Genomic DNA, 25,479 nt, shown 5'->3' on the forward strand with positions numbered 1-25,479 from the left:
GCGAGAATATTTTAACCTGGTTGCTCCGATGCTGGGACAATGGGGCAGATACAATTGAACTGGAAGGTGGTGAAGCCAGGCAGCTGGGATCTCTGTCAAGAGATTCCACTATTGATAGGGCAATTTCAAGAGAGTCTAATGCCACTACTCTCTGGACCCGAGTCCTGGCAGCTATGAAAGTAAGATTTCCCTACAAGGAAGATTGTATATCCAGGTTAGGGAAATGGAATACTATGGAGAAAGGTATTCAGTTCCTGAGAGAATTAGCTGTGCGAGAGATCATCTATTTTGGACCAAACAGCCAAGAGGGAACAGACCCAGATAGAATCAATTGTACACGACCTCTATGGCGCAGATTTGTACAAAGTGCATCACCTGCATATGCTAAGTCATTGGCAGGAATGCTCTGGTCATCTAGAGGTGGACAAGATATTACTGAAGTGATTGAGCAGCTCCGTGAATTTGAGGACAGCCTTGCTGGTTCTCTACGGGCTTGTGTCTCTGCTGTAGAGAGACTGTGTGAAAAATCTGATGACCGGTTTGAAAAGCTATTGCAAGAAATCAAAGAACTCAGAGAAGACACGTACCATTCACGACCTGCACAAACCTATGTTTCAGCTGTTAGGAAAAGGCGTTTCCAGTCTCGAGAGAGAGGACAAAGGCAGCCCACAAAAAGAGGTTCACTGTGGTTCTTCCTACATGAGCAGGGAGAAAAGATGAATAAGTGGCATGGGAGGCCTACCTCAGAGCTTCAAGAACGAGTACGTGAGATCAAAGGAAAAACTCCTAGGAAGGTGGCTGCTCCAGTTTACAAAAGGAGCAGAAGAGATTCTGATGCTCTTGAAGGAACCTCTAATTCACACCCAGAGACTGTGCAAAACAGAAATTAGAGGTGCCCTGCCTCCAACCAGGTGGAGGAAAGGGATAACAGAGTTTATTGGACTGTACAAATACGATGGCCTGGTACAACACACCCCCAGGAGTACAAAGCTTTAGTGGACACTGGTGCACAGTGCACAATAATTCCTTCTAATTATAAAGGAACGCAATCCATCAATATTGTTGGAGTGACTGGGGGATCCCAGGAACTGACTGTTGTAGAGGCTGAAATGAGCCTAACTGGAAAAAACTGGGAAAAGCATCCCATTGTGACTGGTCAAGATGCTCCATGCATCCTTGGCATAGACTACCTCAAGAGAGGGTATTTTAAGGACCCAAAAGGGTATAGGTGGGCATTTGGTATAGCAGCTGTGGACACTGAGAAAATTGAACAGCTGTCTGATTTGCCTGGTCTTTCAGATGATCCTTCTGTTGTAGGACTGCTGATGGTTGACGATCAGCAGGTGCCAACTGCTACCACGACAGTGCATCGCCGGCAATATCGCGCCAATCGAGACTCTTTGATTCCTATCCAGAAGTTGATCCGTCAATTGGAAAGCCAGGGTGTGATCAGTAAGACTCGCTCACCTTTTAATAGCCCAATCTGGCCAGTGCGTAAGTCTAGTGATGAGTGGAGACTAACTGTGGACTATCGTGGCCTGAATGAAGTTACGCCACCACTGAGTGCTGCTGTGCCTGACATGCTAGAACTGCAATTTGAACTGGAGTCAAAGGCAGCTAAGTGGTATGCTACAATTGACATTGCTAATGCATTTTTCTCTATTCCTGTAGCAGCAGAGTGCAGGCCGCAGTTTGCTTTCACCTGGAGAGGCATCCAGTACACGTGGAATCGCTTGCCCCAGGGGTGGAAACACAGTCCTACCATCTGCCATGGACTGATCCAGACCACACCGGAGCAAGGTAAAGCTCCAGTACACTTGCAATATATTGATGACATCATCGTATGGGGCGACACAGCGAAAGAAGTCTTCGAGAAAGGTGAGAGAATAATTCAAATTCTTTTGGATGCTGGTTTTGCCATAAAACGAAGCAAGGTCAAGGGACCTGCACAAGAGATCCAATTTTTAGGAATAAAATGGCAAGATGGCCGTCGTCAGATCCCAATGGATGTGATCAACAAAATTGCTGCAATGTCTCCACCTACTAATAAAAAGGAGACACAGACTTTCTTGGGCATTGTAGGTTTTTGGAGAATGCATATTCCTGACTACAGCCAGATTGTGAGCCCTCTCTATCGAGTGACTCGTAAAAAGAACCAATTTGAGTGGGGCCCTGAACAACGACAAGCCTTTGAACAAATTAAGCGTGAGATAACTCATGCGGTGGCCCTTGGACCAGTCCGGACTGGACTAGATGTTAAAAATGTGCTCTACACTGCAGCCGGAGATAATGGACTTACCTGGAGCCTCTGGCAGAAAGCACCAGGAGAAACCCGAGGTCGACCCTTAGGTTTTTGGAGTTGAGGATACAAAGGATCTGAGGCCAACTATACTCCAACTGAAAAAGAGATACTAGCAGCATATGAAGGAGTTCGAGCTGCTTCAGAAGTGATCGGTACTGAAGCACAGCTCCTCCTAGCACCTCGACTGCCGGTGCTGAGCTGGATGTTCAAAGGGACGGTTCCCTCTCCACATCATGCAACCGAAGTTACGTGGAGTAAATGGATTGCATTGATCACGCAACGAGCTCGAATTGGAAGTCCTAACCGTCCAGGAATCTTAGAAGTGATTACAGATTGGCCAGAAAGCAAAGACTTTGGGATGTCTCCAGATGAGGAGGAAGTAAAACGTGCTGAAGAAGCACCACCATATAATACTCTTTCAGAGACTGATAAGCAGTATGCACTGTTCACAGATGGATCCTGTCGTCTTGTAGGAAAACATCGAAGGTGGAAAGCTGCTGTGTGGAGTCCCACACGACAAGTTACAGAAGCCACTGAAGGACAAGGTGAATCTAGTCAATTTGCAGAAGTGAAAGCCATCCAGCTGGCTTTGGACATTGCTGAACGAGAGAAGTGGCCAATACTTTATCTCTATACTGACTCATGGATGGTAGCAAATGCCTTGTGGGGGTGGCTACAGCAATGGAAGAAAAGTAACTGGCAGTGCAGAGGTAAACCCATTTGGGCTGCCACACTGTGGCAAGACATTGCTGCTCGGCTAGAGAGCCTGCCTGTGAAAGTTCGTCATGTAGATGCTCATGTGCCTAAAAGTCGAGCCACCGAGGAACATTTAAACAACCAACAAGCAGATCAAGCTGCTAAAATTAAAGTAGCTGAGGTGGACTTGGACTGGCAACGTAAAGGTGAACTTTTCCTAGCTCGGTGGGCCCATGATGCTTCAGGGCATCAAGGTAGAGATGCAACATATAAATGGGCTCGCGATCGAGGGGTGGATTTAACTATGGACACTATTTCACAGGTTATTCATGAATGTGAAACTTGCGCCGAAATCAAACAAGCGAAACGGTTAAAGCCTGTATGGTATGGGGGGCGATGGTTAAAGTATAAGTATGGAGAAGCTTGGCAAATTGATTATATTACACTTCCACAAACACGTCAAGGTAAGCGTTATGTACTTACAATGGTGGAAGCAACCACTGGATGGTTGGAAACATATGCTGTACCTCATGCTACAGCCCGAAATACTATCTTGGGCCTTGAAAAGCAAGTCCTTTGGCGACACGGTACGCCAGAAAGAATTGAATCAGACAATGGTACTCATTTCAAAAACAGTATTATAGACAACTGGGCCAAAGAACATGGTATTGAGTGGGTATATCATATTCCATATCATGCACCAGCCTCTGGGAAAATTGAAAGGTACAATGGTTTGCTAAAAACTACACTAAAGGCACTTGGTGGTGGAACCTTTAAAAACTGGGATTCACATTTAGCAAAAGCCACTTGGTTGGTCAACACCAGGGGATCAACAAATCGAGCCGGGCCTGCCCAATCAGAAATTCTACGGACTGTAGAAGGAGATAAAGTCCCTGTAGTACACATGAAAAACATGTTAGGAAAGGCAGTCTGGGTTACTCCTGCCTCAGGCAAAGGCAAGCCCATTCGTGGGATTGTTTTTGCCCAGGGACCTGGCAGCACCTGGTGGGTGATGCTTAAGGATGGAGAAGTTCGGTGTGTACCTCAAGGGGATTTGAGCTTAGGTGAAAATATTCAATACTGAACTGCATGATGTGAATTGTCGTACTAACAGTATTTAATAAGTGTCTTTCAGATCAAGACAGTGATAATGAAACAAGAGCTAGCTTCTCTGAATGGCGCCTGACAACTTCTTCGAAGTTGATGTCTTTAACCCACAAACAGTGCACTTGTACCATTTTTCCTGCCCTGGGAGACTGTTGTGACAAAATGAACTTAATGAACTTTTTAAAGGATGGTCCACTGATTAAGATTAATTACTCCTGGGTATATATGTACATATGTGTATATATATATATAGTAGTAGTGATTAATTAGATTGTGCTGATAGATTGTATTGATAAGGTTTAAGCATTCAGTGAATGGCATATTATAAGGGGTGGAATGTCCTGGTTTTGTTAAAAACAAGTTTCTCTTTCAGTGAATTTTGCCTGTCAGCTACAGCCTTCGTATTAACTGCATTTTCCTGGAGAACCAGACACATGTTTTGGTAAAACCTAGCAATGGAATGCAAACTTATTGATAAGCATGGATGGACATCTCGCGAGAGGGGTGACGAGGAACAACTGACCAACTGTGTATAACATTCCATTCACGTGAATACTTCATATAAAATGGGAGATCACGAGGATCTCGGCCCTTCTTTTCCCTTTTCCCTATGGCCGACATTAGGAGCGGACCTTGCTAGTCATCCCTGCGAACTGAGGCCTAGTGAGAGACTGAATCCAGCTCTGGTTGTCTGTGGAGTCGAATCCAGGACTTTGGGTGCTGGTTCTGCAGTTGCTGAGACTTTCAAGATTGGTTTTGTATATTTTGTATTATTTTCTCTATTCTTATTAGTAGCATTAGTAAAACATCTTTAATTTTTTTAACTCTCTTCTCTCTGTCCTTCTTTTTCTCTCCCGATCACCTGTCCTGAGTGGAAGGGGGGAGAGGGAGGGGCAAAAGGGGGGAGTGGGGGGGGAAGAGGGGGTTAACAATACATCTGCCAGGGTTTTATTGTCACCCCGCAATCTTAACCCTCGACACATCTTTATTGACGATTTAGATGAGGGGATTGAGACCATCATCAGCAAATTTGCTGATGACACCAAGTTGGGAGGGAGTGTCGACCTGCTGGAAGGCAGGAGGGCTCTGCAGAGGGATCTGGATAGGCTGGAAAAATGGGCTGATTCCAATGGGATGAAGTTCAACAGTGCCAAGTGCCGAGTGCTGCACTTTGGTCACAACAACTCCCTGCAGCGCTACAGGCTGGGGGCAGAGTGGCTGGAGAGCAGTCAGACAGAAAGCGACCTGGGGGTACTAATTGACAGGAAGCTCAACATGAGCCATCAGTGTGCCCAGGTGGCCAAGAAGGCCAATGGTATCCTGTCCTGTATCAAAAATAGCATGGTCAGCAGGACAAGGGCAGTGATCCTTCCCCTGTACTCTGCATTGGTGAGGCCACACCTGGAGTACTGTGTTCAGTTCTGGGCCCCTCAGTTCAGGGAAGACATTGAAGTGCTGGAGCGGGTCCAGAGAAGAGCAACACGACTGGTGAAGGGACTTGAACATAAGACCTATGGGAATAGGCTGAGGGAGCTGGGGTTGTTTAGTCTGGAGAAGAGGAGGCTTAGAGGTGACCTCATCACTCTCTATAACTACCTGAAGGGAAGTTATAGCCAGCTGGGAATTGGTCTCTTCTCCCAGGCAGTCAGCAATAGGACAAGGGGGCACGGGCTTAAACTCTGCCAGGGGAAATTTAGGCTGGATATTAGAAAGAAATTCTTTACAGAGGGAGTGGTCAGGCATTGGAACGGCCTGCCCAGGGAGGTGGTGGACTCGCCGTTCCTGGAGGTTTTTAAACTGAGATTGGACATGGCACTTGGTGCCATGATCTAGTAAACGGACTAGAGTTGGACCAAAGGTTGGACTCGATGACCTCTGAGGTCTTTTCCAACCCAGTCGATTCTGTGATTCTGTGATTCTGTGATTCTGGAAAGGGGAAAGAAAAAGTTAAGTGGGAAAAAAAATCCACGTTTCCCACTTTCTGTCCACAAACTTTCCTGCAGCCTCTATATTCCCCAGCTGACATCTAGGGAAGCCACGGTCTCAGCAGATACAATGTTACACTAGAACTGATCCAAATCTTTCCTGTTTTTTTACTAGGTGCATCACTAGGAGCATGTTTCTGTCAATGTTAAAATCTATTATTGTAGCAGATCGCATCATGATTGTAAGTTCAAAAGACGACTTTTTCTCCCTTCCTCCCGTACTGCATTTCTGTTATTTACAGAGGGAGAGAGAAAGAAAAAAGTCTGAAGTATTTGTAAAATGTTAAGAAACTTTTCCTTTTTCCAGGCAAGGTGCAGGTCCCACGGTGTCCTTTGGTCTCCGACGTTCTCCAGTGGCGTCCTGTGGTTTCCAGCGGTGTTCTTCAGTCTCCCACGGTCTCCTGCAATCTCCGGCGGTCCCCAGCGGGCTTCTGTGTGGATGCATTTCTAGTTGTTATTGTCTATATGTACATAGTTTTCTAAACTATATTGTCCATAGACACATCTCTAGGGAGAAGGAGAGAGAAAACTAAAGTCTTAATTATTTGCTGAAATGTGAAAACCTTTTTCCTTTTTAAACCAAGACACAGAGCCAATGGTGTCCTGTGGTTTCTAGCGGTGTCCTTCTGTCTCCTGCAGTCTCCTGTGGGGTTCTGTGGGCTTCTGTGTGCACACATTTATCGATTTAATTTTCTATATTTACATGTTTATGGGACGAGGAGCAGGAACAGAGGTAACCTAGGACCCATCTCAAGTTTGTTTCCACAACTCTCCCCAAGTACAGGATCTTTTGGAAAGATGGACCCAACTGGAAATCATTCTGCCTTTGAAATTGGGACCATGTTTTTGAAACACCCTGTAGTATTGCTTGAGACACATCCCCTGGTGCCTCAGCTTCCAAATTTGCATGAAGCCTTGTATCAAGTCCCAAGCTCCATTCAATAGAGTCTGGTTAGGCACTGGCAAAAACAGTGTTAGTCCTATACCATGTATGAATAAAAATGTGTCCCACACCATTTTCCCCTTGTAAAAGAAAGGAAAACTAATATCCAAGAAATCCCCAAACGTATTAAGATGACCAACCATACATCAGTAAAAAGAAATCAATAATTCAATACAGAACACGGATAGTCAACAGAAAACGAAGGGACAATCCACCGGGTGCTGATCTAGTGCTCTTTCCCTCGCTGTACTCTTTGCATTTCATTAGTGGCTTCGTGGTTGTTCCTGTCACCTGCCTGCGCTGACTGACACAGTCACTGTCACTGCCCCAGCTGGCACTTCATCCCCCTCTGCTGCAGGGTGACACACCAGCCCTGCAGCTCCGCAGCGAGTCAAGCCCAGCGTTGCATCTCCCTGCCCTGGTCACGGCGAAGGGCTCCTGTGCCCAGCCCAGCAGGGCAGCGGCATCAGGGGGTTGCAAAGGTTGCATTTCCCTTCAGGAGCCGACAGCCGAGTTGTTCGGAGTGACCCGGGAAGTCGGCTCGTTTGAGAGCCCAGCCTGCAGCCCCAGGACAGCAGCAGCTGTCCCTCCTCTGAGAGGTGGGGGCGTTTCTGGAGGGAGCGTCACCCTCCGAGGCAGAGGACAGAGCTTCTGAAGGCGCGGTTCTTCTGGACTCTGACCCGCCACAGAATGTGCAATGGCTGTACAAGTGGAAATACCGATTTTCTTTAGTGCTGTAGTGTTAAGAATGCAAAACGTGTTTGAAGAGACAGTGCTTTTTTGGCTCCAAGCCAATTCTACGGATGTTCGAGCGCTTCCAGAAATCCTTCTTGCAACAACCTTCTTGTGAGTTAATGAGAAGAGTCTCCACCGGCCACTCCACGCACAAGAAAAAGCCCGATGGAAGGGTGGGGTGGCACATCGGGGCCACCGGGCTGTCGGCAGCGGTTGGAGCGGCGGCAGCTGCAGGAGGCTGCCCGGCTGGAGAAGAAGGGACAGGGGGCGGGAAGAGTTTTTCCTCCAGCTCTCTCTCGGGAGCAGCCAAACCGCGCGACTCCCGCTCGTTCCCGCGTTTACCGGCACACGGGGCGGGGCCGAGGAGCGACGGCTCTGCCATCCGCCCGTCGGGGCTGCTGGGTCGGTCTTTGCGGGAGGCGGTAGCGATTGGTCGGGTGTGTGTCCAGCACGGCGGCCAAGGCGAGCACCAGCCCCTCTGAGCTGCTGCTGCCGCTGCTGCTGCCGCTCGGGAACCGGCGCCGCGACGCTTCCGCGCTCTCCCGGTGCCCGGGCGGGGCTGCGCTGGGGTCCGTCTTGTGCCCGGCGGGCGGGCGGGGAGGGCGAGGCCGCTTGTGGGCACGCGTGGGTGGCGCGGCCGGCGCCGCCGCTTGGCGGGCAGCTGGAGCGGGGGCAGCGGGTGTGCCCGCCGGGTCCGGCGGTGTCGGCCGGTACGGGAAAATCCCGCAGAAGATGGGTCACACTTGTGAGTATTATTTCTGCTTGTTGGTGCTGTTTAATCTTTTGTTTGCTGAGGGGAAACTTGCTGTTGGGTCTGTGAGCAAAACGTGTTTGTGGTTTTGGAATATTTGCCAGCTGAGTAGTTTCTCCCTTCGACTTCATCTCTAGGGGTGATGGGTTCAGGGCAGCCGTGCCAGAGAGTAGCAGTTGCACGATTGATGCTTGTAATCGGGTTCCTAATTGGTAGCCTTTATTTTGCGTGGGTTGTGTGTTGAACTGCTCAGTAGTGAGTTTGGTTTGACGTTTCCTGAAGGTCTAGGCAAAGATTAAAAAAAGGAGTGGACTTAAAGAGAAGAATGTATTATTTTGTCATGCCATGTTGCTATTTGAAACCTGTATTGATTGATTATGGGTGATATTCAAGAAGTTGCCGAGACTTAGAGGGCAAATCTTGCTGTGCTGAGCAGAAGAGTGCAATGGATCTGTTTGGTTGCCAGGCAGCTTTCTTGACCCATGTGGCCAGTTTATCAAGATTGCACTGCACGCCTGAGAGAGTGAGAGAGATCCCCTCCCTCCCTAAATAATTCCCATGACGCTAATGGGATGAAATACTTGTATCGGTCAGCCTGGATGTCAGTCCAGCTCTGCCCCATCTCTGCCCCCCTTCCTCGATACGTCACATCTGTGGGCAGAGCAGTGAGAATGTCCTTGGCTCTCAGACCAGAGCAACCAAAAACATTAGCTCTGTGCTGGGGTGTTATCTCGTGTTCTCAAACTAATTCCAAATAATGACTGTGCGAGCTGTGAAAAAGAAAGGTTTCTAACTCCATGAAGAAAATGAGTTCACTTTCAGTCAAACCCACACAATTTCAGGTATGGAGCCCTCAGGGCTCTCTCAGGGCTTGTCATGCAGACCTCCAGGCATAACAAAGCAGAATTCCTCTCCTCTCCTCTCCTCTCCTCTCCTCTCCTCTCCTCTCCTCTCCTCTCCTCTCCTCTCCTCTCCTCTCCTGCCTTCCCTTCCCTTCCCTTCCCTTCCCTTCCCTTCCCTTCCCTTCCCTTCCCTTCCCTTCCCTTCCCTTCCCTTCCCTTCCCTTCCCTTCTCTTCCCCCCTCCCTCTCCCTTCCTTCATTCTCCCCTCACTCTTCCCTAAAACCCGCTTTCCAGCACACAAAACGCAATGGATACAAGTGTTTCTATTTTATTTTATTTGATTATTTTAATTTACTTCATTTTGTGTTTTGTCATGTTCTGTTATTCCATGTCATTTTCGTTTCTCACTCTTTTTCAGAGCCAATGCTCACAATCCTTAACACAAGCCCACGTGTAGCCAGGAGCAGGCTGATGCATTTTTCCGTTTAGCTTGAACAAACAGCCCAGCTTGAAACACCAGTCCCAGAGCTGCAGAGAGCAGCAGCAGCAATAGAGGCCAAGCTTTGCCTGGTTCCTGAAGAGGGAGAACCTTGAGAATGAGGCGCGGGACTGACCATGCACGAAAGAAGAGGTATGTGGTACTGTGGGAGCTTTTCCAAAGCATCACGTGTAGCAATGACAAGCAGATGTTTTGCCTTGTGCACCTTGTTTTGCTGCTGTGCTTCTTGGGCAGGGTGCACGAGAAGCGCTCTGGTCCCTGCCAGGCGCTGGTGTTGCCCGCAGGGAGAGGTGCCGAGTGGCAGCTGCGAATCCTTCCTGTTCCTGACAGGACACCAGTGGCTGCTCCACAGCACTGGGTCCCCATGCAACATCTCTGCATGCTGTTTCCTACATCTACCTTCTTGGTCTGTAACTTGTTTGGGTTTTGCCTGTTTCTTTCTACCTTCTTTGGTGTTCTGTTTTTGTTGTTGATGTTGTTTCTATTGTTGTTTTGGTTTTGTTGGGTTTTTCTAGGTTGGTTTCATCTGGTTGGTTTAGGTCAGTTTCTAGGAGTTGGTTTTGGTAGGCTTTTTGAGACTGGTTGTTTGACACCGTATTACGTTGTTGGTAGGTTGTGTGTTCGTAGGTCACTGAAGGCTGGTTGTTTTAGGTTAAGGTCTGTGAAGTTTGGTTTAGGTTGTCAGTCTTTGATTGCTTGCTTCAGGTTTGCTGATTTAGCTTGGTTTCGGTTGGTTAGTTTAGGTGGGTTGGTTTAGGTTGTGTGATGTGATTTTCTTACCGCTGATCTATGTTGTTTAGCTTCGGAGGTTTCTTTTTCTTGATTTTGCTGGGTTCATTGATTGGTGCTGTCTTCTGACGATTTTGTAGCGCTGGTTGTGTTAGTTTGGTTTCGGTTTCTGGTTTTAGTAGCTTGGTACAGTTTGTTGAGGTCGTTTGAGGTTGGTTTGAGGCAGGTTCTTTGAGGGTGGTTGTGAGAGGCTGTTTGCTGAAGGCTGGTGGGTGCAGGTTGCTTGATGTAGGTGATTTTTGGTTGAAGGTGTCTTCCGTTGGTTGTTGTAGGTGGCGTATCTGAAGCTGTTTTCATTGAGGCCATTTTCAGTAGTTTGATTTAGGTTTGTTTAGATGATTTTAAGTTGGTTGGTTGGTTGGTTGGTTATTTTAGGTTGTTTCTTTTCAGTAAGCAGTTTAGGTGGGTTGGTGGGTGTCTGTGTTCTCAGGTAGGTTGGTTTAGGCAGGTTTAGTTTGCATTGTTTAGGTTGCTTGGAGGGTTTCTGTTGAGGTTGGCTCAGGTTGTTTGGTTTAGGTTGGTTTAGTTACTTTTTGGTAGGTTGTTTTAGGCAGTGTTATTTACGTTGCATGTTTTGAATACGGGTTCCTTCAGGTTGGGGTGGTTTAGATTGGTTGTTGAGGGTGCTTTAGGTGCTTTGGTTAGATTGACATTGTGTTTTGTTGGTTTTAGGTTGTGTCTGGATGATTTGGATGTGACCGCAATCTGGCTGGGACACGTGTCCCCCCACTAATCACCAGGCTGGATTGGGCTGTTTCTGCTGTCTCAGCAGATGTCCCCTTCCTCCTTCCCTGCTCCACGTGTTTCCCTCCCTTGCTCAAAGAGGACGACCTTCCCCGCTAGAGGCGAACCATTGCTAGGTCAAGGGGATCCGGTAGCTGCGCTGTGCTCGAGAACCTCCAAACAAGCTCAGGGTCCATTAGTAGGAGAACCTGGGGTAGTCAAGCTTCCAAGACTGCAGCCACATCCAAGTGAGACACTGCATGGGGTAGGGTGACTGGTGGTTGGAGTTTTGTTGTTGAGGTTTTTTAGGGTGTTTTAGCTTCGTTGTTGACATTTACTTGATTTAGATTGGTTTTTAGCTTGGTGATTGTAGGCTGGTTTCAGTGGTTCTATTTAGCTTTGGGTTGTTTGCTTTAGGTCATTTTGGTCAGGTTATGTCATTTGGTTTCATATGTTTGAGGTTGGTTTAGATGGGTTGTTATCGGTAGTTTTATCCTTTATCAGATTGTTTTGAAGTTGTTTGAGGTTGTTCAATGGTTGTTTTAGCTTAAGATTGGTTGGTGTCGGTTTGGTTACAGGTTGCTTAAGATTGGCTGAGAAATGCTGGTTTATGTAGTTTTAGATTGTTTTAGGTAGGATTTTTTAGATCATTTGGTTTGGGTAGGTTTGTTTTAGGGTGTTTAGGTTGGTTTCTTTTGTTTGGTTTAGGTTGGTTTGGTAATTTGTTGTAGATTGTTTAAGGTTCTGTTTAGGTTGTTGGTGGCTGATTGAAGTTTTTTAAGGCAGACTGATTTAGGTTGTTTAAGGTTGGTTTAGGTGAGTTGTTCTATGCTGGTTTAGGTAGACTGTTCTAGCTAAGTTTGGGGCCACCTCGTGGAGCAGCAGACGCCCAGCCCAAATGGCCCAAAGAAGCCGTGGCAAGGGGCCGTGCTCAACGCTGCAGAGGAAGGCAAAAAACCCCCGGAGACGCTTGCTGTCCCACATGGGGGGAAAAAAAGCCTTCCTCCCCCCAGCTGCAGGGCACGAGAGGCCATCTTCCTGGTGCTTGAGCAGCAGGCAGGAACCGAGCCAAAAGGGCCCAGAGGAGCTCTGCAAAGTGGTCATGCTCAATGCTGCAGAGGAAGGCAAAAAACCCCCGGGGACCAGTGCCAATCTGCTCCAGGGGAAAAAATTCCTTCCTGACCCCAGTGCTGGCGATCGGCTGTTCCCTGAGCATGTGAGCCAGACCTGGCTCCTTGTCCCACAGGCTGCTCACGCCCCCCAGGACCTGCCCAAGCCCTAGCCTGTCCTATGCTATCCTCCCTTGAGCTGGAGCCATCTCCCGGACTTCCGAGAGTGCCCAAATGCCTCTGAGCTGATGGACCTTGGGGGCAAGAATCCTTCCTGTGCCTGGTGGGACACCAGTGGGTGTTCCAAGCACAGAAGAAATTCCCTTGGTCTCTCCACTGCTATCCAGCTCAAAAGGATTTCCATCCATGAGCTGAGCTTGGAAGGTGGCAGCAGATCACCTTGCAATGGAGAACCTCCAGCAGCCTCATGCAAGCTCTTCCTCCCTCAGCCCCTGCCCTGTGGTTCCAGCAGCTCCTCAAGTGCTTCCTCCCTCCGGGATGTGTTGGGGCTGCCCCCGGGCCAGCTCTGGCACTGGACACGGGACCCGGCTGCTCCTTTTGATCCTGCTCGGGGCATTGTGAGTGCTGCGTTGCCGGTTGCTGGCATTGTGACACGGGGGTGACAGAGCCACGCGTGTGCAGCCCCGCCCACCCCAACCCCGCCCAGCACCCTTGGAAGGAAGCCTTTGGGGTGCTGGCCCCAAATCAGTCCCTGTCGTCTACAGGACAGGGGAGTAATCAACCTAACCATGTCCCTTTTTTGCCAAAACACAGTGTGGATTTGTTGCCAGTCCAGCCTTACTTCCAGTACTTCTTCCTACAGCCCTGTTACGATTTCCTGACCAAACCTGGGAAGAAGAAACAAAATGCCAGAGATGAGAATTACTGAATGCAACAAGAAGACACAACAGAGGTGACGGAGGAAACAGCAAGAGGGGAAGGAGAGGAGGAGCAGAGGACATGTAAGCAAACAAGACCCTTGAATCTCACCCCATCAGAGGTATGATAGAAGGGTTCCCAAAGACCAGGCTCTGAATAAAAAGCATACCTCGTAAGCTTCTGTCTCCAGGTCTCTAATTTGCTCCTCAGCCTCAGGTCTGCTCTGACAGTAGGCCACATTTCTCTGCCTCATTTCAGCATCTGGATGCTTCAGAAGAAATGTGGGAGCTGCTGCAATAGCCTTTGCAACGTTATGAGCCTAAAGAGGGATGGGAAAATAGGAAGGGGGAAAAGGGTTAATGGGGGAAAAAAAAAATCAAAGTTTACCAGTTTTGGTCAACAAATTTTCCTGCAGCTTCTAGATTCCCAGCTTACTTGTACTGAAGCCGCGGTCTCGGCAGATACAATTGTACACTAGATCTGATACAATTCTTCTCAGTTTTACTAACAGATGCATAATGAGGAGGGTTTTTTTGATGTTAGAATCTATTATTGCTGCAGATAGCATAGACGATGATTTGAAGTTAACAGAAGAGCGTAGAGTCCTGCATCTGGGCAGGAACAAGCCCAGGTTCTAATATAGGTTGGGAAATGACATATTAGAGAGCAGTGTAGGGGAAAGGGACCTGGAGGTCCTGGTGGACAACAGGATGACCATGAGCCAGCACTGTGCCCTTGTGGCCAGGAAGGCCAATGGCATCCTGGGGTGTATTAGAAGGGGGGTGGTTAGTAGATCGAGAGAGGTCCTCCTTCTTCCCCTCTACTCTGCCCTGGTAAGACCCCATCTGGAATATTGTGTCCAGTTCTGGGCCCCTCAGTTCCAGAAGGACAGGGAACTGCTGGAGAGGGTCCAGGGTCGGCCAACGAAGATGATTAAGGGAGTGGAGCATCTCCCTTATGAGGAAAGGCTGAGGGAGCTGGGTCTCTTTAGTTTGGAGAAGAGGAGACTGAGGGGTGACCTCATTAATGTTTATAAATCTATAAAGGGTGAGTGCCATGAGGATGGAGCCAGGCTCTTCTCGTTGTCAAACAATGATAGGACAAGGGGTAATGGGATCAAGCTGGAACACAAGAGGTTCCACTTAAATTTGAGAAAAAACTTCTTCTCAGTGAGGGTGACAGAGCACTGAAACAGGCTGCCACAGATGTAGAAGTTTGTTTATCATTTATGTACCACTTGGTGAATTTGAGGAGGGGTCTTTGGGGGTCTTTGGATGAAGGCTCGTTCAGCTTCATCACAGTGAACTTTTTACCTTTGGCTCATTATGTTGAATTGACTTGGACCAAGATGCCAAGTTGAATGAATATTTATTAAACCCCTCTTCTCTCTGTTTAAAGTTTCGTACAGAGGTTTCCCCAGATGACTCCCTTTTTCCTTTGGTAAAAGGAAAAATGCTGGTTGAATTATCCCTATTGTACAAGACCCTCTCCATTTAGGCATTAACTCATTATAAGCTCGATTCTCACAAAACCAAAAGAATCCATCGGGAGCTTTCCATGGTTTGTTTACATCCGTAGAGCCAGGATTCTGCCAATATCTGCTTAAATCCCCAATTTCCTCAAAAGGATTTGCTTTGCTTCGATTCTTCCAGCATATCGTTTCATTTCCCAGGCTACAATTTTGAGACCAATATCCATTAGATGGACCTGGCCACCAAGTAGGAAGAAGAGAGGTATTTGATGAATTTACTCGTAACACTAACTTACAAGGGGTTTGCCCAACGTATTCAGTAAAACCCGGTTTACCATCATCCCTTGATATGCATACCTGCCCTATTATTAAGTGACTTAATACCCATCCTTCTGGTCTTTTTTCCCCAGTTACATGAGTCCTGTTCCATACCAGTAATCCTTCTGGGCTTACACTCTCTCCTCTCCAAGGCCACTGTTCTGCCATTTGAGACCCCCCACATATCCAGCATGATGTGACATTTAATTCCCGGGCTAACTTTTCCATAAGATCTATAAACAGGTTTTTCCCTACTGTTGGTAATTGTAATCCCTTGTCTTTTTTCCTTATTTCGTCATACCAATCACTATTTTGCGGTACCAATTTCTGTTTCTCTTGCCTCCTTTTCAATTCCTGAGTGACATTCTTAACTAACTCCTCCTTATACTGATCTTGCACTCTCCCTCCATCTGAATAGCCCCACATACCAGCTTGTGTAAAACAGATATTCTGTTCTCCCCTAGGGCAGGAGACAAAGCCTACACCGAGTCCACCTTTCCCTAGGTTTGTTGCTACCTCTAACTTCTGCCCTTGGATTTCACATTTTTCCAATTTTGTTCTGTCATAACACCCAGAATTAACATGAGTGTGATAACTGAGAACATATTGTGTCAGTCGTCCTATTCTCACGTGCTCATAGCATTTGGTACAGGGGTTGGCCAGGCTAAGTTGGGAACAATAAGTCACCGCTCCTAGCAAGAGGATCAGGTCCAGGTTTCTAGATCCTCTGCCTCTCTGGCCTACCAAGTTGCAGCTGGCAGCCGAGTTCGTCGTCTTCTCGGTAGCAAGGGTAGCGTCCCCGCCTTTCCTGGTTTTGCCGTTAGGTGGTGACTTTTTATCGTATTCCAAACTCTTGGCCTTCACTCCCCAGGAGCAACAGGACAACATGCAACTCTATTCTTCCTATCACTGGTGGACTCTCTAAGTTACCACCCACACCTCCCATCATTCTTCACTATTTTTTTTTTTTTTAATATTCCTCCAGTGGCTGCTAGAATTCTCAATCTAGCTTTGGTTTCCTTATCTCCTCTTCTTAAATGTTTATTACACAATCCTGTTTACAAGTTCCCTTCGTGGATATGTTTATATCATAGTCCATTACGACCTAAACACCAAATACAAATAAGAGAATTACATATATGACTTAGTTCAACATGCTTAACTATTAAACCATTCTTATTTTCATTTATACTGAACATTCATAACCTTTCCCTGCTTCTGATTAAAATGAGTCTCAGATAACCATTTCCATAGACGCTCCCCTGTTGCGCCTGCGCAGTGCCACTTGGGGAATTTGAGGAGGGGTCTTTGGATGAAGGCTCCTTCAGCTTCATCACAGTGAACTTTTTACCTTTGGCTCATTCTGTTGAATTGATTTGGACCCAAGGTGCCAAGTTGAATGAAACCAGACTGGCGTCCCCTTTTGCTGTAAATCTTCGCTATCTTGGCTCCTCAAGTTTACAGCTAAACCGCATTTTTCACAGGGACAAGTCTGGACAAGTCCTGGGCCACACTGAGGGTCTCCCTTAGTGTCTTGCAGAAATCCAGGGGGAAATGGTGATTGCAAAAGACCAACAAGTTTTGACAAGCCCTGGGCCATGATAATGGGGTCTCAACTTTTCCCCTTTGTTTGCCAAGCTGGGCATATCAGGAGATGGGGCTATGTGCCCTCCAGCACATCCTCCATCTCCTGTCGGTCAGCCAGCCTGGATCTGTGGCTCCTTAGCTCGTTGCTGATGTGCAGATTGCAGTGCCTCCTGCTCTGAATGTGTCTTCTTCTGGCTGAACTAGTCACAATGTTTTCAGCCATGATCCTTATCAATGCTCAACACCTCCTTCGTGGCTCTTCTAGCACTCCAGTATGGATCACAGAATGGATGGGCTTGTAAGGGACCTCTGGAAACCATCTAGTCCAATCCACCTGCTAAAGCAGGTTCACCCAGAGCAGATCACACAGGAATGTGTCCAGGCAGGTTCTGAATGTCTCACAGTATCACAGTATGTTTGGGATTGGAAGGCACCTCAAAAGATCATCTAGTCCAATCCCCCCGCTGGAGCAGGAACGCCTAGGTGAGGTCACACAGGAACATATCCAGGCGAGTTTGAATGTCTCCAGAGAAGGGGACTCCACAACCCCCCTGGGCAGCCTGTTCCAGTGCTCTGTCACCCTCACTGAGAAGAAGTTTTTTCTCAAATTTAAGTGGAACCTCTTGTGTTCCAGCTTGATCCCATTACCCCTTGTCCTATCATTGTTTGACAACGAGAAGAGCCTGGCTCCATCCTCATGGCACTCACCCTTTATAGATTTATAAACATTAATGAGGTCACCCCTCAGTCTCCTCCAAACTAAAGAGACCCAGCTCCCTCAGCCTTTCCTCATAAGGGAGATGCTCCACTCCCTTAATCATCTTCGTTGGCCGACCCTGGACCCTCTCCACCAGTTCCCTGTCCTTCTTGAACTGAGGGGCCCAGAACTGGACACAATATTCCAGATGGGGTCTTACCAGGGCAGAGTAGAGGGGAAGAAGGAGGACCTCTCTCGATCTACTAACCACCCCCCTTCTAATACACCCCAGGATGCCATTGGCCTTCCTGGCCACAAGGGCACAGTGCTGGCTCATGGTCATCCTGTTGTCCACCAGGACCCCCAGGTCCCTTTCCCCTACACTGCTCTCTAATATGTCATTTCCCAACCTATACTAGAACCTGGGGTTGTTCCTGCCCAGATGCAGGACTCTACACTTTCCCTTGTTAAATTTCATTAGGTTATTCGCCGCCCATCTCTCCAGCCTGTCTAGGTCTGGCTGGATGGCAGCACAGCCTTCTGGCGTGTCAGCCACTCCTCCCAGCTTAGTGTCATCAGCAAACTTGCTGATAGTGCACTCTATTCCCTCGTCTAAATCGTTAATGAATATATTGAATAATACTGGCCCCAGTACTGACCCCTGAGGCACTCCACTAGGTACTGGCCTCCAACTAGACTCCGCACCATTGACTACCACTCTCTGGCTTCTCTCCTTAAGCCAGTTTGCAACCCACCTCACTACTCTATTGTCTAGACCACACCTCCTCAACTTAGCTGTGAGGATGCTGTGGGAGACTGTGTCAAAGGCTTTACTGAAGTCAAGGTAGACCACATCCACTGCTCTGCCACCATCCATCCACCTTGTTACGTTCTCATAAAAGGCTATGAGGTTGGTTAAGCATGACTTGCCCTTGGTAAAGCCATGCTGACTGCCCCTAATAACCCTCTTATCCTTGATGTGCCTTGAGATGGCACAAAGGATAAGCTGTTCCATTACTTTCCCAGGGACAGAGGTGAGGCTGACCAGTCTATAATTACCCGGGTCCTCCTTCTTGCCCTTTTTGAAGACTGGAGTGACATTTGCTTTCCTCCAATCCTCGGGCACCTCTCCCGTTTCCCAAGACTTGGCAAAGATGATGGAGAGCAGTCCAGCAATGACTTCAGCCAGCTCCCTCAGATGCATCCCATCTGGACCCATGGATTTATGGATGTCCAGACTATTTAATTGCTCCCTAACCCAGTCCTCATCGACTAAAGCAAACTCCTCCATTGACGTGGCTTCATCCAGGGTCTCAGGGGTACAGGGCTTCCCAGGACAGCCTCCGGCAGAGTAGACAGAGACAAAGAAGGCATTCAGAAATTCTGCCTTCTCTGTATCTTCTGCCACCAGGGCACCCACCCCGTTCATCAGTGGGCCTACATTGCCTCTGGTATTAGTTTTATCTGCTATGTATTTGAAAAAGTTCTTTTTGCTGTCCTTGACGCCTCTCGCCAGCTGTAATTCTAAGGAGGCCTTGGCTATCCTAGCTGCCTTCCTACATCCTCTAACAGCAGCCTTATATTCCTCCCAAGGGGCCAGCCCCTGCTTCCATGACCTGTGAACTCTCCTCTTCTGCTTGAGCATACCCAACAGATCCCTATTCAACCACGCAGGCCTCCTGGCTCCCTTCCTTGACTTCCTACGTGTGGGGATGCTCTGATCATGAGCGTGGAAGAAGTAATTTCTGAATGCAATCCAGCTCTCTTGGGCCCCTTTTCCTCAAGCAGTCTTGCCCATGGGATTTCCCCCAGCAATTGCTTGAAAAGGCCAAAGTTAGCCCTGCTAAAGTCCAGGCTTGCAATTCTACTTTCTATTCTGTTCCTGCCACACAAGTTGCTGAACTCCACCATCTCGTGGTCACTGCAAGCCAGGCAGCCCTCAACCTTTACTGCTTCGACCAGCCCCTTCTTGTTAGTGAGGATGAGATCCAGCAGTGCACCTCTCCTAGTCGGCTCCTCCACCATCTGCATGATGAAGATATCATCAATGCACTGGAGGAACCTCCTGGACTGTGGCTGGCTGGCTGAATGGTCCTTCCACATCAAGATTTGCCCTCTAAGTCTCAGCAAATTTTACAAATCCTTCAGACTTTTTCTGTCTCTCTCCCTCTGTAAATAATAGAAATGCAGTACGGGAGGAAGGGAGAAAAAGTCTTCTTCTGAACGTACAATCACTATGATGTGATCTGCTACAATAACAGCTTTTAACATTAAAGGAAACATGCTCCTAGTGATGCAACTAATAAAAAAACAGGAAAGATTTGGATCAGTTCTAGTGTAACATTGTATCTGCTGAGACTGTGGCTTCCCTAGATGTCAGCTGGGGAACATAGAGGCTGCAGGAAAGTTTGTTGACCGAAAGTGGGAAACTTGAATTTTTTTTCCCAGTTAACTTTTTCTTTCCCCTTTCTTCTTCTTCCCACTCCTGTTTAGGCTCATGACCTTCCAAAAGCTATTGCGGCAGATCGTACACAAGTCCCTGCCGTTGGCTCGAACTCTGTAACACCATCAGGCAGATACGTTATTGGAATATTGTCTTGTGTGCTGCCGAGCCAGGAAGTGACACGAACGCCATGTAAACACGGGCAGTGATGGCTCCTGGTCGGCAGTCACAGGTTGGCCTCAGTAATTGCTGTGAGATTAATCCCACACAGGAGCAACAGTATATGCTTCTGCCTTGTCAGCTTCATGAACAGGGCAAGTGGAGGGGAGAAATGCTCTTTTGTTAACTTCAAGTCATCGTCTATGCTATCTGCAGCAATAATAGATTCTAACATCAAAAAAACCCTCCTCATTATGCATCTGTTAGTAAAACTGAGAAGAATTGTATCAGATCTAGTGTACAATTGTATCTGTCGAGACCGCGGCTTCAGTACAAGTAAGCTGGGAATCTAGAAGCTGCAGGAAAATTTGTTGACCAAAACTGGTAAACTTTGATTTTTTTTTTTCCCCCATTAACCCTTTCCCCCCTTCCTATTTTCCCATCCCTCTTTAGGCTCATAACCTGGTAAAGGCTATTGCAGCAGCTCCCACATTTCTTCTGAAGCATTCAGATGCTGAAATGAGGCAGAGAAATGTGGCCTACTGTCAGAGCAGACCTGAGGCTGAGGAGCAAATTAGAGACTTGGAGACAGAAGCTTACGAGGTATGCTTTTTATTCAGAGCCTGGTCTTTGGGAACCCTTCTATCATACCTCTGATGGGGTGAGATTCAAGGGTCTTGTTTGCTTACATGTCCTCTGCTCCTCCTCTCCTTCCCCTCTTGCTGTTTCCTCCGTCACCTCTGTTGTGTCTTCTTGTTGCATTCAGTAATTCTCATCTCTGGCATTTTGTTTCTTCTTCCCAGGTTTGGTCAGGAAATCGTAACAGGGCTGTAGGAAGAAGTACTGGAAGTAAGGCTGGACTGGCAACAAATCCACACTGTGTTTTGGCAGAAAAGGGACATGGTTAGGTTGATTACTTCCCTGTCCTGTAGACGACAGGGACTGATTTGGGGCCAGCACCCCAAAGGCTTCCTCCCAAGGGTGCTGGGCGGGGTTGGGGTGGGCGGGGCTGCACACGCGTGGCTCTGTCACCCCCGTGTCACAATGCCAGCACCCGGCAACGCAGCACTCACAATGCCCCGAGCAGGATCAAAAGGAGCAGCCGGGTCCCGTGTCCAGTGCCAGAGCTGGCCCGGGGGCAGCCCCAACACATCCCGGAGGGAGGAAGCACTTGAGGAGCTGCTGGAACCACAGGGCAGGGGCTGAGGGAGGAAGAGCTTGCATGAGGCTGCTGGAAGTTCTCCACTGCAAGGTGATCTGCTGCCACCTTCCAAGCTCAGCTCATGGATGGAAATCCTTTTGAGCTGGATAGCAGTGGAGAGACCAAGGGAATTTCTTCTGTGCTTGGAACACCCACTGGTGTCCCACCAGGCGCAGGAAGGATTCTTGCCCCCAATGTCCATCAGCTCAGAGGCATTTGGGCACTCTCGGAAGTCCGGGAGATGGCTCCAGCTCAAGGGATGATAGCATAGGACAGGCTAGGGCTTGGGCAGGTCCTGGGGGGCGTGAGCAGCCTGTGGGACAAGGAGCCAGGTCTGGCTCACATGCTCAGGGAACAGCCGATCGCCAGCACTGGGGTCAGGAAGGAATTTTTTCCCCCGGGGCAGATTGGCACTGGTCCCCGGGGGTTTTTTGCCTTCCTCTGCAGCATTGAGCATGACCGCTTTGCAGAGCTCCTCTGGGCCCTTTTGGCTCGGTTCCTGCCTGCTGCTCAAGCACCAGGAAGATGGCCTCTCGTGCCCTGCAGCTGGGGGGAGGAAGGCTTTTTTTCCCCCCACGTGGGACAGCAAGCGTCTCCGGGGGTTTTTTGCCTTCCTCTGCAGCACTGAGCACGGACCCTTGCCACGGCTTCTTTGGGCCATTTGGGCTGGGCGCCTGCTGCTCCACGAGGTGGCCCCAAACTTAGCTAGAACAGTCTACCTAAACCAGCATAGAACAACTCACCTAAACCAATCTTAAACAACCTAGATAGTCTGCCTTAAAACACTTCAATCAGCCACCAACAACCTAAACAGAACCTTAAACAATCTACAACAAATTACCTAAACCAACCTAAACCAAACAAAAGAAACCAACCTAAACACCCTAAAACAAACCTACCCAAACCAAATGATCTAAAAAATCCTTCCTAAAACAATCTAAAACTACATAAACCAGCATTTCTCAGCCAATCTTAAGCAACCTGTAACCAAACCGACACCAACCAATCTTAAGCTAAAACAACCATTGAACAACCTCAAACAACTTCAAAACAATCTGATAAAGGATAAAACTACCGATAACAACCCATCTAAACCAACCTCAAACATATGAAACCAAATGACATAACCTGACCAAAATGACCTAAAGCAAACAACCCAAAGCTAAATAGAACCACTGAAACCAGCCTACAATCACCAAGCTAAAAACCAATCTAAATCAAGTAAATGTCAGCAACGAAGCTAAAACATCCTAAAAAACCTCAACAACAAAACTCCAACCACCAGTCACCCTACCCCATGCAGTGTCTCACTTGGATGTGGCTGCACTCTTGGAAGCTTGACTACCCCAGGTTCTCCTACTAATGGACCCTGAGCTTGTTTGGAGGTTCTCCAGCACAGCGCAGCTACCGGATCCCCTTGACCTAGCAATGGTTCGCCTCTAGCGGGGAAGGTCGTCCTCTCTGAGCAAGGGAGGGAAACACGTGGAGCAGGGAAGGAGGAAGGAGACATCTGCTGAGACAGCAGAAACAGCCCAATCCAGCCTGGTGATTAGTGGGGGGACACATGTCCCAGCCAGATTGCGGTCACATCCAAATCATCCAGACACAACCTAAAACCAACAAAACACAATGTCAATCTAACCAAAGCACCTAAAGCACCCTCAACAACCAATCTAAACCACCCCAGCCTGAAGGAACCCATCTTCAAAACATGCAACGTAAATAACACTGCCTAAAACAACCTACCAAAAAGTAACTAAACCAACCTAAACCAAACAACCTGAGCCAATCTCAACAGAAACCCTCCAAGCAGCCTAAACAATCTAAATCAAACCTGCCTAAACCAACCTACCTGAGAACACAGACACCCACCAACCAACCTAAACTGCCTACTGAAAAGAAACAACCTAAAATAACCAACCAACCAACCAACTTAAAATCATCTAAACAAACCTAAACCAAACTACTGAAAACGGCCTCAACGAAAACAGCTTCAGATACGCCACCTAAAACAACCAAGGGAAGACACCTTCAACCAAAAATCACCTACATTAACCTTAAATAACTGCAACCAACCAACCTTCAAGAATGTCAACCAATCTAGCTTCAAAATCTTCAAACAACCAGCCATCAACAACCTAAAAAGAACCTTCAACAATCTACAGCATACTACCTGAACCAACCTCAAGCAACCTCAAGCAACTAACCAAAACCAAAATACAAACAACCTTCAATGACCTTCAAGAACCCAGCTACAACAACATGAAGCCTCTGAGAAATAACCTACAAACACACAACCAGCCTCAGACAGCACAAAACAACTGAAAACAACAAACCCCAACCAACCTCAACCTACTTAAGCCAAGTGACCAAAAAAACCTCAACCACCAAACAACCAAAACCAAACCTACCAAAAAACCCAAACTAAACCACCTAGTCAACCTGAGCCACCACAAAACACCTCAACAACCTCCAACAGCCTACCCAAATCAAATCACCTCATCCAAACTACCTAAATACAACTAAACCAACCTCAAACAAACAACCTGAACCAACCTCAACACAAACCCTTCAAGCAACCTCAGTGATGGAAACCAAACCTACCTAGGCCAACCTACCTGAAAACACAGACATCCATGAACCTACCTAAACTGCCTACTGAAAAGAACAGAAGAAAATCAAACCAACCTCAAAGAACCAACCTAAACCACCCAACCCCCAATCATCTAAACAACCTCAATTAAACCACCTACACCAACCTCACACAAACTACTGAAAGCAACCTCCACAAAAACAACTTCACATACCCCACCTAAAACAACCAACAGAAAACAACTTCAACCAAAAATCACCTACATCAAGCTACCTAAACCCACCAGCCTTCAACAACCAGCTTCTCACAACCACCCTCAAAGAACAACCTGCCCCAAACAAACCACCTCCAACCACCTCAACAACCTCAACCAAGCTACCAAACCCAAAAACCTCCCTCCACCAAAACAGCCCCTGCTTGGAAGGCCTCCAGCCTGGCTGCACCATGCGCAGCTGCCTCTCGGCAGCTCTCCCTGCGGGCAACACCAGCGCCTGGCAGGGACCAGAGCGCTTCTCGTGCACCCTGCCCAAGAAGTACAGCAGCAAAACAGGTGTGCAAGGCAAAAAGTCTGCTTGTCATCGCTACGTGTCACGTAGCTCTGGAAAACATCCCACGGTACCACAGCCATCATCAACTTCTTCTCCTCCTTCTTCTTTTGGGCATGGACAGTCCCGCGCCTCATTCTCAAGGTTCTCCCTCTTCAGGAACCAGGCAAAGCTTGGCCTCTATTGCTGCTGCTGCTCTCTGCAGCTCTGGGACTTGCCTTTGCCAGCCTGCAAGGGCTGTTTGTTCAAGCTAAACGGAAGAATGCATCAGCCTGCTCCTGGCTACATGTGGGCTTGTGTTAAGGATTATGAGCATTGGCTCTGAAAAAGAGTGAGAAACGGAAATGACATGGAATAACAGAACATGACAAAACACAAAATGAAGTAAATGAAAAATATAAATAAAATAAAATAAAATAAAATAAAATAAAATAAAATAAAATAAAATAAAATAAAATAAAATAAAATAAAATAAAATAAAATAGAAAAACCTGTATCCATTGCATTTTATGTCCTGGAAAGAGGTTTTGAGGGAAGAGTGAGAGGAGAGAGAGAGAAGAGAAAAAAGGGAAAGGGAAAGGGAAAGGGAAAGGGAAAGGGGAAGGGGACGGGGAAGGGAAAGGGGAAGGGGAAGGGGAAGGGGAAGGGGAAGGTGAAGGGGAAGGGGAAGGGGAAGGGGAAGGGGAAGTTGAAGAGGAAGGGAAGGGAAGGGAAGGGAAGGGAAGGGAAGGGAAGGGAAGGGAAGGGAAGGGAAGGGAAGGGAAGGAAGGGAAGGGAAGGGAAGGGAAGGGAAGGGAAAGGAAGGGAAAGGAAGTGAAGGGAAGGGAAGGGAAGGGAAGGGAAGGGAAGGGAAGGGAAGGGAAGGGAAGGGAAGGGAAGGGAAGGGAAGGGGAAGGTCAGGGGAAGGGGAGGGGAAAGGGAAGGGGAAGGGGAAAGGGAAGGGGAAGGGGAAAGGGAAAGGGAAAGGGAAGGGGAAGGGGAAGGGGAAGGGGAATGTGAAGGGGAAGGGGAAGGGGAAAGGGGAAAGGGAAGGGGAAGAAGAAAGGGAAGGGGAAGGGGAAGGGGAAGGGGAAGGGGAAGGGGAAGGGGAAGGGGAAGGGGAAGG

General features: G+C 47.9%; 1 long non-coding RNA gene across 1 annotated transcript in view; it reads left to right on the forward strand.

Annotated features, from left to right (window-relative positions):
- The first annotated feature begins 8,214 nt into the window (after positions 1-8,214).
- The window catches only part of LOC308037395, a 293,259-nt gene continuing 275,994 nt past the window's right edge, over positions 8,215-25,479 (forward strand). The window contains exon 1 of the long non-coding RNA XR_013921792.1: positions 8,215-8,513. This is a non-coding gene — a long non-coding RNA (uncharacterized lncRNA). The remainder of the gene's footprint in view (positions 8,514-25,479) is intronic.

This window comes from Nesoenas mayeri (genome assembly GCF_963082525.1).
Source record: "Nesoenas mayeri genome assembly, chromosome: 2".
Taxonomy (NCBI): Eukaryota; Metazoa; Chordata; class Aves; order Columbiformes; family Columbidae; genus Nesoenas; species Nesoenas mayeri.